This window comes from Crinia signifera, chromosome 4 (assembly GCF_055691185.1).
Source record: "Crinia signifera chromosome 4, ASM5569118v1, whole genome shotgun sequence".
Classification (NCBI taxonomy): domain Eukaryota; kingdom Metazoa; phylum Chordata; class Amphibia; order Anura; family Myobatrachidae; genus Crinia; species Crinia signifera.
Window position 1 is genome coordinate 160,085,212 of NC_139220.1, and position 13,807 is coordinate 160,099,018.

A 13,807-nucleotide genomic window follows, 5' to 3' on the forward strand; every position below is an offset into this window, starting at 1 on the left:
ATTCAAATGTCACAGCAAAGCAGCCCCAAAGCCGAACCGAACCGCCTCCATGTTTTTCTGAAGGCATAGTGTTCTATTCTTTGAAACCTTCATTGTTTCAACTGTGATCATAGAGCTGATGTGATTGTACCCATTTTCCCCCCTCTATTGTCTGATGCAGCAAAGACGTGCATGCAGTAGTAGCACTATTTCTGCTGGCGGAAATGGCACTCGCCAATTCAACGCTCCCATTTCCGACAGCATTGAAGGCTTAAGGTGGCCATACATCAGAAAGATATTGTACCCAATCATACAATCTCAATTGATTGTAAGATGGATTGTATGCAGATTGTGTGCACATCTTGCATACACAATCATACAGCAAATGGATTGTATGACTGATTGTAAGATGGATTGTGTGTAGATTGTGTGTCCAAAAACCACCAAGGACTGCCGGGGATTTCAAGGGAAATTGTACACAATCATGAGCGCAATCGATCTTAAGATCGATCTTTCTGATGTATGGCCAGCTTTAGAATCTGAATTGCCGGAAATGGTCGCTAATTGGTGAATCTTGACACTCGAACGGGTCGAAAATGGCCGTGAATATGACAGTCCTGACAGTTGGATTCAGGATTGAATACCCCTTACAAATAGAACATAGTACGATCATTAATCTAAAAAGAACACAAGGTTGATTCTCTAATAGAACAGTTATAATTAATACATTTTAAAGGCATTTGGAAAATACACAAATAATTCACTCAGGTCTAGGAACATGAATGTTTATATTCTGCAGTGGAACATTTTTGAAGGATTTCTTAATTTTTGCTTTTTTAGCAGGTAATTTATATATAGAAATGTTAGGTAATATCCATTGCCTGTGGTTTTTTTTTCCTTCCAGTTCAGTCATTAGTTACATTTTCTATTTTGGATTAAATGTTTGAGGGTTTTTTATACATTACTTATTTAGGTAACAATTCCTGGTTTGCGTTGTTTTTTAATTCTTATCTATATAAAAGTTTCAAACATAAGTGAGATGTTTGGATCCTCCAAATCCTTATGGTGTTCCAGACAGACCCACTTGTAATGTGGATCATGGACCTTTGTGTCATGAAAGAATTTCTTCATCAGAGAATGCCAAAACTCTGTATATTCCATATGGTTTTACTTGGCACTTGTTTTAGCTACCTTGTGAAATCCACTGCAAGTTATTTTCCTGAATAATTTCAGGAATGCATAGATTACTCTTTACTTCTCATATTAGTCACAGCAATGCTCCCTGCCTCTCACTCACAACAATAGGCTACTGTTCAACTTCATGGAGAAGGACGGCCAAGGTTTCCTTATCTGTGTTTATTTCCTAATTATACATAAACCAACTGTCTTCACTTTGCCACCATAAAAAACTTTTCTGCTATATTTATTTTCTCTTTATTGTAGGTAGGGATCAGTGTGCTATTTAGCAGCCCTTGAAGCGTTTAATGGCTTGTCTTTATCTTCAGATTAATGCTTGCTTATTATTTATTTAGGTATTTATTAATTTATTTTATACCTTTCAGACTTGAAGCTACAGAATAGAAATCTTTTGAGAACACAACGTGAATACCGTCTATCAGCAGAGGTTGCTGAATCTTACAGGTAGGTGATATTTGTGTTTCCATACCTTGAAAAACATGGATTTGGACGATTTCTCTTTTCACTACTTTAGTATGAATTGTGTATGGCTTTTGATTGGTTGAATGTCATTTTTGTGTTTGAAGCCTATCTGGATCAAAAACTTTTTTCTTTCCCCATTAACCGTTTCAGACTAGGTTTTGCTAGTGTTCCTTGTAGATTAGGTTTTTCTTCCCCTCCAGCTGTTAATAGGATACGGTCATTGGGTCACCACTAAGTAGGGCGACATGCCGTTAGGGCGACATGCCGTTAGGGCGACATGCCGTTAGGGCGACATGCCGTTAGGGCGACAGGTTTTTTTTTTTTACTGTTTTTTGAGCCAACATATGCCGACAGGCGGTAGTTCATGCCCTACCATCCACTAGGGAGTGGTGAGAGCATAAAATAGTGTGCCCGAAGCATGGCGAGCCATGCAAGGCAACGTGGTGGTACGTTTTAGAGTGCATGTTGACACTTGCTGACAGGCAGTATTTCATGCCCTACCGTCCACTAGGATGTGGTGGGAGAATAGAATAGCGGGGCACCGTGCCCGAAGCATGGCGAGCAGGTGTGGTGGTATGTTTTAGTGTTTATGTTGACTGTGTCGACACATTTGTAAAAAAAAAAAGTTGACTTTTTCGCTGTCAACCTAATGACCCTGTCAACCTTACACATGTCAACCTAATGACCATCGACCTAGACTAAAGTTGAGCTTACTGCATGTCAACCTAATGGTGTCGACCTAATGACTGTCTAACAACTTGCTGATGACCAACTGATCCACACCCCTGTTAACACATTTTTAGTCTAATATGAATGTATTTATAGCAACCCAGTGATTTGAGTGTCAATTAAGCATTGTGGAGAAACTACACAGCTCCCTCATTCCCACGTGTGGGGAATTGCTTTGACAGGATAGAAGATTATAATTTTCAGAAGGCCCTCCAGCACCTATGATACCCCAATGTGCTAAAGCACAGGTCTCCATTATATATCCGTGCATAGTCAACATTACTGTATGTTAGAGTTGGTATAGCTGCACGGAAACCTGGGCCTGCAGACCTGTCAAAGTTGTTGCATGCAATCTGGCAGTAGGGAGAAAAATGATATGCAGCACCAGCTAGCTTGGTCATAAAAAGGCTGGGGAAACAATAAAATTGGGTGGAGAAATTAATGAAAATAAAGAAGAGGTGTAAAGATACTGTTGTATTCCGCAACTACAGTAATGCCTTGTATGCATTTTAAGACTTAAGACCAGGGGCGGGATTCTCCAATAACCCCCGGTGCACATCGCCGGCATTCGCATTGTTAATAATCGCATATGTAGTCACATATGCGATTATTAACTCAAAGGCGATGGGCGGCGATGTGCAGCGGGTTCCCCCTCCCTCCCTGCACCCTTACCCGGCTGTTAGGGCTCAGTTTCCTCCTCCCTGCACCCGGAAGCTGTGCAGGGAGGATGAGGTCACTGGTCCGGGCAGCACAGCAGGAGGCTGCCCGGACACAGGTGAGGGGAGGGGAGGGCAGCGCGGATCGACGGGGGCGCACGGGGTGGTGGGGGACGTGAAGGGAAGCCCATAGGCTTCCATGGGGTTACGCCATATAGAACTGGCGTAACCCCCGCAGCGAAGCCCCGGCGGTGGGGCTTTGCTGCATATGAAATTGCGGTAAAAACCCAGAAAACAGGGTTTTTACAGCATTTTTAGTTTGGTTAATCTTGCCCCATGTGTATCCAGCTTTAAAATTGATAAAGTGCAGGTGATAAACAACCAGCCAATCGGCTCCTACTTTTGAAACCCATCCTATGACAGGTAGGAGCTGATTGGCTGTCTGTTTATCGCACTCCATTTGATCACTTTTTGAAGCTTAGTGCATCTGGCCCACACTGAGCTTCATGTTAATATAGCATGACTAGGCCCATACTAAGCAATCTGAGGAATACTTACCACAGCGAGCCCAGAGCTTGATGGTTTTAATGAAAATTTAAGATTATTTGTACAATACTTCTAATATATTTCAGAACCTCACATGAGCACAAACAAGCATACAATTATTGTAATTATCAACTTGGTGTTTTATGCAGTAGATGTTCACATAAATAGCCCAGACACAGTATGTAGTAATGTAACACGCTGAGCTTCACCGATTCTCACAAAGTCTCTCTATTATGTACTGTCATTTAACACTAAACTCTATTTATGATCACCCGATCTAATTAGCGTTAGGACTGCACGCAAGATGAAGATCATTAGGCTATCAATGTTTATGCTTTTCTTTAATGAACTCTTGGTATTCTAGTGATGATCAAATAATAAAATACCCTGTAGCCTGTCTGTGAAGACTGCCACCATGGTACTGTAGTGTGCAAACTATTTTTCTTCATACAGCCTACTGATGTGTGTTAACTATTCAAATACTTGAATTTTCTGGAATGGCTTCAGAAAAAAAGTTGTTTTGTATGGTATAAACAAGATCAAAAGTTGGGATTATCTGCTTGTTATCATAGTTTGTCTGGTTCCAACCTATGGCATAGATATTTTGTTTGTCTGTTTTTGTGGATGTTATGTGAAACCTTAATCATGTTTCCAGATTGTTTTTCCTTGAATTCAGTTGTGTGTTTGATTTATATGGAAGTCTCTTGTATACTGAACTGAATACCCCTTTTCCACTAGCCCGGGTTTTTGCACGGGAGCACGCAAAACCCAGGATTTTAGGCAAGTGGAAACGTTACCAGTTGATATAACCCAGGTTGTGAGACCTGGCATTTCTACCCAGGTAGCGACCAGGGTTGAACATGGGTCACTCTGTAGTGTAAACAGGTAACCGGGGTCGATACGCCCCTGTCCCGTTCACTACAATGCAAAAGCCGGCACGGGGAGCATCTCCCGATGACGTCACATGCCCGGCTTTATGCCGGGTGGGGTCTCTAGTGTGAATGGGTTCACAAGCCGGGTCGCACCCAGATTGGAGCCGGGTACAAAATCCTGGGTGCGACCCAGCTTGCAGATGGAAAAGGGGTATTATACAGGGTCATCTACCAAGCAAGTCACAGCCCAAATGTATTATGCTGGATACAGAGTCGGAGTCATGGAGTATATTGTGTAAGTTTTAGCGCAAAAAGACTGAACGTGATGGTTAACGTCAAGTGACATCATCTAGGTCCCTGCTGTACATGCAGTCATTGATGATATAGGCAAATTTGACAGCAGTTTCAGGTGTGGGAGTGTTTGGGTCAACAGGCTGGTGGAGTGTGCATCGTTAATGGTATAGTGGGTACACATTACACGATATTCATGATCATAGAGTTAACTGTATCGCTGTTGTGCATATTGTTCGCAAATCTTGTATAGTTTATACCCAGCTTTAGGACAATGTTGATTGTTATACGCAGTGGAGTAATTCTTTTAGTCACTGTGCCTTGTTGGTCTTCTGACCGTGGTTACAGTCCGCATCTGATGGTTACATATTTGTTCACAAGGGACATTCCAGTGTGTGGTCAGTGGGCACCACAACAAATGCTGGCCGCACTGACATTTGCATATATTTGCACAGCTGCTGCGTACAGGTTTGCCGGTGAGACAGCAGTTGCATACATGTTTGAATCAAGTCCTTGGTTCCAATGCAGCACTATGACAAATGGTTGATTTAAAAATGAAATTATTTACTTTTTACTAATTATAAACCAACTTATGTTGTCTATCAACTTAAAATTACAACCCCATGTCAAAATTAAAAGTTTATTTAACATACAGATGTGGCACTCCTCATCCTGCAAATTATCACTTGCCACAATGTTTATGCACGCATGTATTTCTATGGAAATAGCTGCGTACGCATGTGACGAAAAAATTCACGGGCACACAGTTTGCAGCAAACATTTACTGTGACTCATTTGCAAGCTGAAGCTGTGCACATCTGTACATCACTTTGGTTATATATAGGACACTTTACTCTTTTTTCATTACAGAGGCTTAGGGCCAGATGCACTAAGCTTCAAAAGTGATAAGAGTAATAAACAACCAGCCAATCAGCTACTGCCTGACATTTTTCAAACAAAGCCTGTGACATGGCAGGTAGGAGCTGATTGGCTGTCTGTTTATCACTCTCCATTTTATCACTTTTGAAGCTTAGTGCATCTGGCCCTTACTCTGTACACATAGGAAGGCCTCGGGTACAGCGTTTGGGTAAGCAAATAGGGTGTGGTATATTATCAACAAGGACTAGGTCAACATGGTAATGGTGACACATTAAAATGTCAAGTTTTTTTTAATGTTTTTGAGCACATGGACACCAATTAGTAAAGTAAAGCATGAAAAAAAAGTTCACCTAAAAAAAACCCTGTTCACCATGTGGTGTCAACTTTGACGCCTGTCAGCCATACAGATACCAATAAGCTTTTGGATACAAGCTTGAGGTCTGAATAGTTAATACTTTGCATGTAAATCTGTAACACCTCATTGAATGACAACAGGCACAAAGCTAGTCCTTTAAAAAGATAGGAAGAAATCAATCTGTGATTATACCATAAGGTTTTCTGTTTCGTCCTAAAAAACTGATTGGTTTAGCATTATTTATGATTTGAGTTAATAGATTGCAGAGATATCTGGACTGTCTGTATTACATCTGGAATTTCTGTGTACTTTGAAGCTGCCTATTTATTTATTTTTATATTTGACATAGTATGTGCATAGACATGTGCTTTTCCTCTGGAAGGGGGAAAAATGTCTACCTTTAAAAATAAGCCTCGTTAGGCACTTTGATGTTATATCCATTTAAAAATGAAAAACTTTTAGTTTATTTAAAATGGATTGCAAATAAAGATGCATAAATCCAATCGCGCACACACTGGATAGGAAAGGATCAATTAACATGTGGTGCATCAAAGAAAATTTGCTTACACTTTGTTCTAAGGTGTTTCACAGGTTTCCCGTTTTCTCAGACTGTTAATGACACTGTTCTTAGAAATGTATTAAGGGCCTGATTCACAGTTGATCGCAAAAGCAAAATCATTCTCAAATGGGCAAAACCTAAAAGCTTGATTCAATGGCATATATTCAATGCTGTGGGCGAGCGGTGACTGCGCGCAGGACTTTTTGCTCGCAGTCACCGCTCACCCTGTCAGTATTAAACTGACCCCCCTCATACGCAAATTCCCCCTCGCTCCGTTTTTTGAGCGAGGGAGAATTGTTGTATGTGCCTCCAAAAGCTGCGATAATCGAGGCTTATTACAGCGAGTTTGCTGCAATAGCCTCGGCTCTCGCAGTTTAGGGGAATCCTCGCAGTTCTGTGACTGCGAGGATTCCCCCGGAACGTTGCATAGTGCGAGCGGCCGGCGCGGGGGTTAAACTGCGAGGATTACTGGTTTTCTGCGATCCTCGCAGTTTAACCCCCTCGCCGGCCGCTCGCACCGGCATTGAATACATGCCAATGAAGTAGTACCCACTTCAATTGGTTGAGCCTTAACTGAAAAGCAACTTTTATATCTGGACTCCAGAAATTCAATAATTTTTAAATACAGTGATATAAAATGTTAACCATATAGGTGTTTCTAGAGCTTAAACTCTGTTTTGTAAGTTTCCACAGTCTGAAACTTAGTCAGACTTCTCCTCTTAAATGCTTTGGATCAGCTGCATTTTCTGCCATAAAATAGGTCGTTTCCTTTCTCCCAACCATGTAAATTGATCTTGGCTGAGGATATGAAATTGAAATACCTCATTTTCTCTCACTCTTGGTGGTGAAATGAAGGAACTTAAACAGCTGGGACATCTTGAGCGTGTGTATCTGGCAGGTTTAATGCTTTTGCCAAGGTGTTTTTCTTTCTAGCTGTGAAAATTTACAATGCAGAAGTTGACATAGAAACCGAACAATTTGCATTAACCTTCTAACCAAAAGTATGTAGAGCACAGGTTCTCAAACTCTGTCCTCAGGACCCCACATAGTGCATGTTTTGCAGGTTTCCTCACAGAATCCCAAGTAAAATAATTAGCTCCACCTGTGGATCTTTTAGAATGTGTCAGTGTGTAATGAGTGCACCTGCCGGGTCACCTGGAAAAATGTGAACTGTGTGGGGTCCTAAGGACCGAGTTTGAGAACCCCTGATGTAGACAAATACTTGCTCTCTCTACTTCTAGTGTGTGGTGTTGCTATATTGTGCACAGTACAGTATTTTGTGGGTCACTATCAAACTTAGTAGAGATTTATTCAGTAAGAGTGCCTTGTATTCAGTGTGCCTAAAATAAGCTACTACTGGCATGTAACTTTTGAGAGACTTTTTTATTGATGGCAATGGAGTTCGGCCTTGCCAGCTAATTAAACAAACAATTCCCCTGGTTCCTATTGAATATTGTTATTTTGCCCACATTTGCCTTTAAGTGAACCCTTCACTTAAACACAGTGGAGGTAGCCATTGTGTGGCCTAAACCACAAGATTGCTCTCTGTTTAATAGGATTTAGTGGTTTCACAAAAGCCTAAGGGGTCTAATCATGTACCAGTAAAGAGAGTTGAGAAGTTTCCCCATGGCAACCAATCAGATGCTGCATATTCTTTAATAGACTTCACTTGATAAATGTTACTTAAAAGCCGATTGGTTGCTATGTGCTACTTCCCCACTGAATGAATCGCTTATCCACCTTTTTCACTGCATAATGAATAGACCCCAGGGCAGCCAACATAATGGATACTGAAACTGTGCTGGCAGCTGGTATAGTTTCTACAAAAAAATTACTTATATCTCCAAGGCACACCTAGACTGGCAGCTTATATGTACCATTACAGGAGTCACCACTTCCAAACATAGCAAACAGAGTGAACGCAAAAATTATTCTTCAGTGTAAACTATAGGCAAGATACCAAAGCAAAAATCCATTCCACTATGTGGAGGTTGAGGAATTTGTCCTATATCAGATTTAATTTTTTCTCCTTTGCTGGAGAGTTTGGACTACTGTGAAGCATCGACCATGGATGGTATGTTTTGCCTTGGGACATTACCTATTGAGCCTTTTGGCTATCTGGCAGGTCCACTTACAGTAGTTGGTACAGTTTTGTTCAGGCTTGTAGTTAGTATTACCTATTGAGTAAAGTCTCATCTACTGTTTTAATTTAATTTATTTTACAAAGTCTGGAGTAAATGGATTTGTCCAAATCTGCATACTTGGCATAGACCAATAAAAAAACAGAAATTTGAATGAAATGTAAAAACTATAGCTTTTCCTTTTTTTCCTTTGGTAGCATAGCCATGAGATTTGTGATCCAAGACCATTTAACAGCCCAGAACTCCCCAGTGACTTTCTATATTAATGGTATTGTATATATAACCTGTCTGCAGCTTGAATTCCATAGTTGACAAGAAACATCTGTCCAGCTTTTAGTGCGCCTGCACAGCTTCTGCAATATCTCTTGTCCTCAGGATGTATACTTGTGAATGGCTTCCTGTATTGTTCAGTTCCTTTGTCCCAGCATTCAGTACATTTTTTTTTCTCTCTCTCTCTCTCAAGAATGGGATGAAGAGTAAATTACAATGCTTTTGTTATTTGTTGGAACCACAGGGAGCAGGCGAATATTAATGTAGTGTTTTGTGGTGGAAAGTTGCAGCTGAAACTACAGTACAACTGCAAATTTACACAGACTTAATTGCAGAGTTATGCCTAATTATCCCCTGACAAGTACCAATGATGTTCTGACTTCTTGATAACATAAGAATCTGCTCATGATAATGACCATTAACTCGTTTGACAGGGTGATAACGAAATTACAGGGTTCACTTTTTTCCTTTATAATTTTGGGCAGCACGTGCTACTGACTCAGGCAAGCTGTAATGTGGGGGCATTGTGTGATTATTGAGACAATGTGACATTTATGGCTTTCAGCCCTTCTCTAGTGTGTGTGTGTGTGTGTGTGCGTGCGTTCGTGTGATTTCCTGGTTTTCTGTTGACAAAGTTTTCAATATGTCATTAAGGGGTTTCTCTTATATTATAATCAATGATCTTCTCAGTCTAGGATATATATATATATATATGTGTGTAGAAAAGAGAGAAATGAAGCGCACCAATCAGCAATAAATTTATAGATATTTACTTATATATATATGCTGACATACATTGGGTTAAAATCAGAAAGCTTGCCGTGTGGACAGAGCATAACAGCCGGACCAGGCGCCGATGGAGAGACCGCAGGCAGTGATCAATTGCAGGTGGAGCGCATCAGAACCGGACAGTCAGCTGGGAACTTCCACGGATACAGCACGGACCAGACCAGGACGTCACCACGTCGGGAACAGGTAACCACGCCCAACGCGTTTCGTCACAGCTACGGACTTCGTCAGGGGGTGTGACTATCCCCTGACATCCACACTCTTTTATAATGTTTACACAGGTGCCGGTCGGCAATCCATCATTTAAAAAGGTATCGGATCATTACTCAGACACATTTAAAACACAATACATAATATATACAAAGCATATTCTACTTGCTGATACATATCAGAAAGTTTCAAGGACTATTATATTACATTCATAGAAAATATAAAAATAGAATATTCTATGAATGTAATATAATAGTCCTTGAAACTTTCTGATATGTATCAGCAAGTGTGTGTGTATATATATATATATATATATATATATATATATATATATATATATATATATATATATGTATATATATATATATGTATATGCTATGAGCTATCTAATGACTACTCTTTGCAGGATTATGCCTAGGCAAAAAAATGCCACAGAACTAGCATATAATGCCCAGTGTTCCTTATATTTTGTGTTTGTGTGTGCATTTGTATGGGGGTGGGGGGTTAGGGAAATGTTGTTTTTGTTTTGTTTTTACTATTTCACAAAATCTATTCAATTCACATGCAATGTAATTAAATTTTTTTCCTCACCTTCTGTATTTTATAACATCTTTTATAGTATTATTGTCAAATTTTGTCAAGTAGAATTTATGATTTCTTAATCCATAGTTTACATTTTTCTCTACTTTCAACATAGTGTTTTTGGATAAACAGTACTTTTTGTTTTTCTGTTTTCAGCTAGTATGTATGAATACCTGCTAGAACAACCCTTGACAGTACAACGTAAAGTTGCTCATGAGTAAAATGACTTTCACAGAGATTAACTCCACGCATTTGAAAGGTTTGGCACTGTGCTTTATTGACAATCAAAACAAAAACCAGGCAGAAAGGGCATTGCAGATACTTAAAACTGAATGGTAGATCAGTAGTTTTAGTTGACTTTTTTTGGAACCAAATTGCTTTTCCCAAATCCTCTTATGATCATCGCTGCAATAATATATTTGGTGCATTTTTGAAATGATCAATTTTGTTCAATTAAAAAACCCTGGTGGGACCAGATTTGTAAGCATTATAATTGGGCATTCATTTTTCATGTGCTTTTTATTTTTCCTCCTCAATGGTAGTTTTTTTTATACAGTAGGTCTTCCATGGGGATGATCCATGGGGATCATCCTGCTTGGAATCAGACTACTGGTATCCAACAAGAACCAGAAGACCATTGGCAGAATACTAATGTCGACAAGGATGCTGGTGCCAGCTGGGGGAGGGTGATGATTTTGAATTAGACACTAGGGGGTAGTTTGGATTAGGCTACGTGGTGGAAGTGGGGCATGGTGGAGGGTTATTCACTTAGAAGAGGGAGATGGGAATCAAGAGTGGGGGGTAGGTTTAAGCAGCAGGTTATGAGGGTTATAGTTAGACATTAATGGGGTGGGAATTCCCCCCTTTAGAATAGCAATGTTGGTATTCTAACTGCCAGCAGGCCTTCATATGTATTCCCCTCTATGGTTATTATATTGCTCAGCTGAAGCTCCTTTGCACGTTGGTTGACATGAAAAAGGTTCAGTGTTCTCCCCAGCGCTGTTTTTTCATGCGCTCTGCCCGGCATGGTGCATCCTGAACACGCCCCTCTGACAGTGCAGTGCCCCCCCCCCCCCCCCCCCCAATGTGTTTAAGAAAACCCCCTGCCTCATGCCTTACTATCCCTGCTGTCGGCTCCTGCTCCTGTCGGCTCCTGCTTCTTATAAAAAAAAAAGTGACTTAAGGAAAATGGCTGCCCCATAGGAAAGACAGTTTAAAAAAACTGTCTTCGGTATGGGGGCAGACATTTTCCGAAAGTCACTTTTTTCATAAGCAGCAGGATTCTGCACAGCCGGGATCCGCAAGGCATGAGGTACTGTCTGCACGGGGGGCTTTCTTAAACACATTGGGTGTGTGGTTGGGGGGGGTGTTAACTGTAACACGCAGTCACACAGCGTGTTACAGGGGGGGGGGGGGGAGTTGCTGAAGACCGCACTGGCTTTGATCCTGTATTTGGAAAGTTTCCAAAAAAGGGTCTGCCAGTGTCAAAAAACGGCACTTAAACGGTAAGATCCCGTTTAAGAGATGCGGTGTGAAAGGGGTTTTACCTGGCAGACCCGTTTTTAGAAATGTTTCAAAATACCTGGTCATAGCCAGTTTTGTGGTCTGAAAGCAGCATAAGTTTACTGCATCACTCGCCATACTTCGAGACAGATGCATCGTCCTGCTTCCACTTTACCTGACGCGCTTTACTGTTCCCAATTAAAGTCCAAGTGTATCACAATTCAAAGAAATTTACAAATCCCCCCCCCCCCCCCCAAAAAAACTTGTCGTCCACACCCATGTCAAACATTTTTGCTTATGTCGACCGACTAACTATTGACCTAGACATTGTCGATGAGCCACCCGGATACCTTTTTAACTAGATCATATTTTTGTTGTTGCCTCCATTTGTATCCTATACTATATCATGTGGTAAAAGTTTTTTAGGTACTCTTTACTTAGAAGGGCGCCCACGATTTTGATCGTGGGCATCGTTAGTAAAAAATCTCGGGCATTGAATGCACTAAAAAATCGGGTGCGATCAACCGACGAGATGCCCGAGATTTCCCATAGGGAACAATGTTAAATGTCTCAATTGACCCAATTTTCCTGTTCAATGCCTCAATTGACCCGATTTTTCCATAGGAAACAATGTTAAATGGGCCACAGAGGCCAAATAGGCACCCTGAAGTGTATAATGGCCACCCGAATTGTTAACGCCACCCCACGATCAACGTCAACCCGATGCGTGGCGAGGGGCGGCGGTACGCGTCCTACGACCTTTTCATACCCCCACTATCCACGTCGGCGTGGAGTTGAGAATAGAAAGTCTGGCGAGCGCAGCGAGCCACCGAGCCCGAAGCGTGGCGAGCGCACGCGGACAGCTGTGAAGCCCGCGAGGGGACGCGGATACCTGTGAAGGTATCCGCGGGGCTCGCTGCGCTCGCCATGCTTCGGGCTCGGTGGCTCTCTGCGCTCGCCACACTTTCTATTCTCAACTACACGCCGACGTGGATAGTGGGGGTATGAAAAGGTCGTAGGACGCGTACCGCCGCCCCTCGCGGGCTCGCTGCGCTCGCCACGCTTCGGGTTGACGTTGATCGTGGGGTGGCGTTAACAATTCGGGTGGCCATTATTCACTTCAGGGTGCCTATTTGGCCTCTGTGGCCCATTTAACATTGTTTCCTATGGAAAAATTGGGTCAATTGAGGCATTGAACAGGAAAATCGGGTCAATTGAGACATTTAACATTGTTCCCTATGGGAAATCTCGGGCATCTCGTCTGTCGCATCGCACCTGATTTTTTAGTGCATTCAATGCCCGAGATGGCCGAGATGGGCGCCCTTCTAAGTAAAGAGTACCGTTTTTTATTTTTTTTTATTTTATTTTTTTCGTGTTACATTGAAAAAGTAATATTTCCTGATGACTATAATAAAATGTTTGCTAGTGTGGATCTTAATGCATACATGTGACATACGAAATAGGCAACAATTGACTTAATTTAGTGGTTGTTGGGCTTCTTCAGCATATTTTGTAGTTTTGTTAGTAATTGCGAAACTTCAACTCCTTGAACTAGCATGGAATAAGTTGCACAGAAACTCTGGAATGAGACCTTGGTTTAAACGATCATAATTAAAAAAAAAATGTTCTACTTCATAAAATGAGCAAATGCAATGTATTACTTCAGTAAAAGGGCGTACACAAGTTGAGACGTGTGCTTAGTGATGTGTGGGAAGTGATTAAGGCTAGGAAATTTACCTTGAACTTGCCTGTGTCTAGATTGCCCATACACACTCAGCAATGTATGC

General features: G+C 41.3%; 1 protein-coding gene across 2 annotated transcripts in view; it reads left to right on the forward strand.

The window, feature by feature from the left end:
• Positions 1 to 13,807, forward strand: part of PLXNB2 (plexin B2) — a 199,550-nt gene that overhangs the window by 48,397 nt on the left and 137,346 nt on the right. For both annotated transcript variants that reach the window (XM_083182863.1, XM_083182865.1), the window contains exon 2: positions 1,542 to 1,620. The gene's annotated coding sequence lies outside the window, so the exon portion shown is untranslated. The remainder of the gene's footprint in view (positions 1 to 1,541; positions 1,621 to 13,807) is intronic.